Here is a 5,775-nt window from a genome sequence, read left to right on the forward strand (position 1 = left end):
GGAAGTTTATAAAGCTTGAAGCAAAAACTCTGTCTCAAGGTCCTTGATAAGTCAAGAATCTTTTTATCCAATCACAGAGGTCAGGGAATGACCAGAATGGCAGGTTAAAGCTATGCAGCCAAACAGACCATGTCTGACCATGAGCTAGACACTGGCTCCTAACTCGGAGTTCTGCACTGGGAAATCTTACTGCTCCAAAAAAAAGCTAGAACATCTTTATAAAATATTACACATTGAAAAAAATTCTTTGTTTTTCCTATTTTAGCTTTTGGCTCGTGTGTGTGTATGTGTGTGCACATGTGTTTTGTTTTGCATGGTTAGTGTGATCCCAGCAGAAAACGTAGCTGTTCCTGGAAGTGGTTATTTCATTGCCCCCTGTGTGGCAAGGCTGTAGAGATGCTTGGAGTTCCTAGGTTCACAGGCCACTATGACCAGCATCCCACTCTTGTGATGGACTTGTTAAACTCCAGTTCCCTCTACTGCTTCCTTCTCCTGCTGCTGAAGGTCAGCTCCAGGGTGTGCTTGTCATCTATTGTTTAAGGCTGAAAGAGAGCTGCCAAACACTATCAGGATCCATTCCTGATGGATCTTTTCTATGCCTGCAAGGAAAATGCTTTTCCTATGTGAGGTGTACATGATCAGGATCCCCATCATAATAAAGCAGGATATAACACACTTGACAAGGACCAGGAGGCTGGAAAGGCTGCAGGTAGACCAAGACTGAGACCAAAGCCATGATGGTAAAGAAACAGGAAATAGTAGAAATAATGAGGGATATGATGTTGACATATTTGTACTTTTGTCCTTGCTGTATCTTCCAGTAAAAGCTAATTGATTAAATGCAATTGGGTTGCTAATCACTGGAGGGTATTGATGATTTAGGATAGATACTAACTGTAAATGGTGATTGATATTGGAAGAGAACACAGCAGAATGGGAGCTTGAGCTGGCAGCATTAGAGAAGAATGACTTTGACCCTGAGGGTGACACCCTAAACCTGGAAGGGGAGATGGAGACTTGCTCAGGAGATATGACTCAATACAAGTGAGAACTGGGCTAAGGATCTTCAGAGCTTATAAAAGCTACATATAGAAACAGAATGGTTTAAAATAACAATTAAGGATCAAGTCACTGCCACCAGAAATTATGAAAAGTTTATATTTAAAGATGCTGGACTTATTGATCAAAACAGGTTCTGTAATGAAGAGATGGGAATTGGGGAACTTTTCACTCACTGCAGTGGCAAAGATTTCTCATCTACTATCGGGATTCATAATGTGTAGTCTATGACTTTTCTTTTTTAAAAAATATTTTGATAACTACATTTTAACATAATTGGTTTCTTTTGTCATCCTATACATGCTATTTTACTCATTTTAAAACATTCTTCTGAAAAGTGTTTGCCAGGTTTCACCAGATTGACAAAGGGGTACCTGACACAAAAAAAGGTTGAGAATACTATATCTATCAAATCGCTAGAAAGGTATGATTAGGTGACTAGAATTATACACAAGAAGATTGCTATCCTTTATAAACTAACAGATAATATATCTCTGTAATTCAGGTACAAACACCAATCATCCTCAGGGATTCAAAAAATAAACTATACAACATTCAGAGCATTATTACAGACAGAATTAGTTACCAAGGCAAGACATTTCAAGACAAGGTACAAGCATTTACTAAGTGTTTACTATGTTTCAGGCAGTGTTCTGAACTCCAGGGATACAAATACAAACAAAAAGTCAGTCCCTGCTCTCAAGGAGCTTACATTCTTTTTTTTTTTCTTTTTGGAGGGCAATTGGGGTTAAGTGACTTGCCCAAGGTCACATCGCTAGTTTTTGTGTTAAGTCTGAGGCCGGATTTGAACTCAGGTCCTCCTGACTCCAGGGCCGGTTCTCTATTCACTGTAACACCTAGCCGCCCCCAAAGTGCTTACATTCTAATGGGGAAGATGACATATAAAGGGGGTCTGAAAAGTGGGGGGAGGTAGGGAGAAAGGACCCATGACAGACCAAGATTAAGAAATCTCAAAAGTCAAAAGCAGGACTAGGAGGAAAATGAAATGTAGCTGGTGTGAAGTCTCCCATGGATAGTCTCCTGGAGGATGAGAAAGGGACTGGCATGATGGTGGAGGGATAATCCAGGGTGAGAAGGCAGCTGAGTCATGGTCTGGAGAGAGTCAGAAGTACAGTTGGGAGGGGGTGGCAATGAAGAAAATTATCCAGATATTACATTGATCCGTATAAATTTAAGGATGACATTTTTCATAGCTGTTGGCATGCCAAATATGGTATAGTTTCATTACAAACTACCTGGAATGAAAAGCTTTCAGAATATAGAGACCTGGAGGTAGAGATTAAAACCATGTGGTAACAGAATGAAGTACTTGCCATCCTGTCTCCTATTAGAGTTGTTCTAAAATGCTTTTCAATGTGTCTACAGAAGAGGAGCTAACAGTTAGTATCTATCTTAAATCATCAATACCCTTATTTCATCCACCTAGACAATAGTCTGCAGAACATTAACTATAAGAGAGTACCAGTGGGATAGTGACCTATCCTCTGATCACTTCTCTCTGAAACCCATAAAAAATATGGGAGGAAGGAGATAATTATAAAAAAAAAAAATAATAGTGATTCACATTTATACAGGGTGTCCCAAAAGTCTTAAGGCAGTTTTTTTTTTTTTGCCTTTTGGAGGGCAATTGGGGTTAAGTAACTTGCCCAAGGTTACACGGCTAGTTTTTTTTGTGTGTGTGTGGGTGTTAAGTGTCTGGGGCTGGAACCAAACTCAGGTCCTCCTGACTCCGGGGCCAACACTTTACTCACTGTGCCACCTAGCCGCCCCTTTAAGGCAGTTTTAAACTATTAAAGTTTAAGACTGACCTAACATTTTTTTGTGTGTGATGGTGGTCTGGGACACAAGCATTTATTAAGTATCTTCCCTGTGTACTTTTGGTGGGAGCTAGGTGGCACCGTGGATACAGTGCCAGGCCTGGAGACAGAAAGATCTGAGTTCAAATTGGGCCTCAGATACTTACTAGCAGTGTGACCCTGGGCAACCTACTTAACCTTGTTTGCCTCAGTTTCCTCATCTATAAAATGAGATGAAAAAGGAAATGGCAAACAACTCCAATACCTTTGCCAAGAAAACTCTAAATGGGGTCACAAAGAGTCAGATATGACTAAACAACAACAGCAAAGTATATTTTACAAATATTATGTCATTTGATCCTCACAACAACCCTGTGAGATATGTTCCATTTACAGATGAGGAAATGAGGCAGACATGGCAGTATCACACATCTAGTGAACGTCTGATGTTGTATTTGCACTAGGGTTTTCCTGACTCCAGGTCCAGTGCTGTATCTTGTACAGTGCTTTAATATTTGCAAAGTGCTTTACAAATATTTTTATTAGATCCAAAAATATCAATATTGTCCCCAGGCAAAAAAAAAATTTGAAAAACTGAAAAACTCACAAAAAAATTTAATGATTTTAGTTAAATTTGAATTTTTTCCCTTTACACACTTATAAAGAACAGTTGCTTACTTTCTATCCCCTTTTCTCTTCCTCACCCCATTAGAATTTACTCCTTTTCCTCCTAGGGATGCTTTTTTTGCTTGTCAGAATCTCAGAGTAGGAAATAGATTAATGGAAATTTTATATATATAATATATATATATATATATAATAATATAAAGAAATAGGTCATTGAGTCCAACCTAATCATTTTTTTGACTAGAACTTTATCCCTTTTTCTATGACTAGAGTTGTAACCCACTTCCAGGTTGATGTTACCAATTTCTCTGCTGCTACCTGTGGAGAGGACGTTGGCCCCACCATTTGCAGGAAATCCCCACTGACACAATGTTTTTGATTAAAAAATAGGGTTGCTGGCACTGGTTGTCTCTTGGAGTAGCCTCTGGGAAGTTGAAAGTGGCCAGGCTCTGCTACCTGACATGGGATGACATCAGGGCTCTGACCGCAATTGAAACGAGCATGAAGAAGCATCAGATTTTGTAGATTGGTTGCCTCCATCGCCAGCCTTAAACATGGGGGCTATAATATGATTGTAAGAAAACTGGTGAAATATAAACTCTTACCTTATGAATGAACTAAAACTATCCAAGGCTATCAGTTGACAAATGGGGGTTCTGATTACCTTGCTTTGAAAGCACTTTCTTCAAGACAGGTGGTTGACTCTGTAGGAAACCAGATGGGTGTTGGCTAAGAATTGGATATTTACATTATTGCAAATGAGGAGGAGAAAGTTTGCACTAAAGCTTCATAGTCTGGAAAGGACTTCACTCCATAATTTGAAAAACAAATGTGAGTACTGTAAGCATAGGCATAAGATGTCATGACTTTATTTATCCTGTTTGTCTGCCATGAAGGAATTTGCCTATACGAAGGCACTCTATGAGAGGAAATTTCCAGTTCCAACACCAATTGATTAAAATTAACATCCAGTGGTCACAGAATCCGTAAATGGTTACCCTTTGTGCCAGATACATCCCATTGAAGATCCTGTCACAGTATATAATGAAGCCATGGAACTAATTATTAAACTTGCCGATCATGGACTAATTTATAGTGATTTCAATGAATTCCATCTAATTAAATAAGAATGACCAGAAAACCATGATTGACTTCCCACAAATGGTCTCAACATCTCATCCAAATGCCAAATGGTTTTGACAGAGATGTTAAATGCATTAGAGATTTCTTCATAAGATGTTCCAATCATAAAAATGAATTTTATCCAACCTTTAGAGATATCAGGAGGGAGGACTGTCTTGATTTAGAAATTTATGCAGTGAATATACAAAAGAAATGCAGAAAGACTATGAACTACTTCACCTACTAAGTCCTGATGATGAGGGTCTTGGAACAGATAAAAGATCTAAATTCCTTCATCACTTGAAAAACTGACAGAAGACAAAGACATCTAAGTTGGAAAATGGAAGATACTTCATAGATAAATCAGATGATGACTTCTGAAGACCTGGTACAAAGGCCAAGGATAAGCATCATGCATGGTATTTTGAAGTGACTGAATTCAGTCATTCATTAGGAAAAATTCAGGGAGAGATTGTTGAAGGGAAAAAAAGAAGTTGCATAAAACATTCTGCAACTGATTTTCATGAAGAGGGAAAGCATTGAAAATATCACCAAGGGAGAAGATCAAATGCATCAAGGAGAAATTCCTGCTGATTCTCAGGAATATGAAGACGAATGCCCTGATCTGGTGAACCTGTCAGCATTAAACAAAGAACTCAGGCCTTTCAGGGATGAAAACTTGGAACAAATTAATCAACACGGAATAAGAACTGAGAGTGTTACTTCTGCAAGCAGTATTATAAGCTATTCCACAATTCCTCTGGAACTGGTAAACAGTAGGTAAAACATCAATTGACCAAACAACTAAAAGCTATAGTTAGATGATGGTTACAGAAGGGAGAGTCTAATATGTGTGCCCAGCAATGGAGGGAAGATACATAAAACATTAAGTCGAGTTAAGAAGCAGCTAGTTTGGGGGGATGGTGATTGTGACTTTTCCTAAAAGCATAGTTTAGAATGTATCTGAGGAGAAAGTGTGTTATACTGAGGATGCTATTTTTCTGCAATTTTGGTTATGTAAATATGTGCATATGTATAACCAGCTATTCTTTTTTTTTTTAAAGCAATTGGGGTTAAGTAACTTGCTCAAGGTTACACGGCCAGTTATTTTGTGTGGGTGCCAAGTATCTGAGGCCAGAACTGATCCCGG

General features: G+C 38.6%; 1 pseudogene; it reads left to right on the forward strand.

The window, feature by feature from the left end:
• Positions 1–396: 396 nt before the first annotated feature.
• Positions 397–4,937, forward strand: LOC138174663 (serine/threonine-protein kinase RIO2 pseudogene; annotated as a pseudogene).
• Positions 4,938–5,775: the final 838 nt, after the last annotated feature.

Source organism: Petaurus breviceps, unplaced genomic scaffold (genome assembly GCF_028583685.1).
Source record: "Petaurus breviceps papuanus isolate PSGF00001 unplaced genomic scaffold, PetGlider_PUasm1.0 76, whole genome shotgun sequence".
Lineage (NCBI taxonomy): Eukaryota > Metazoa > Chordata > Mammalia > Diprotodontia > Petauridae > Petaurus > Petaurus breviceps.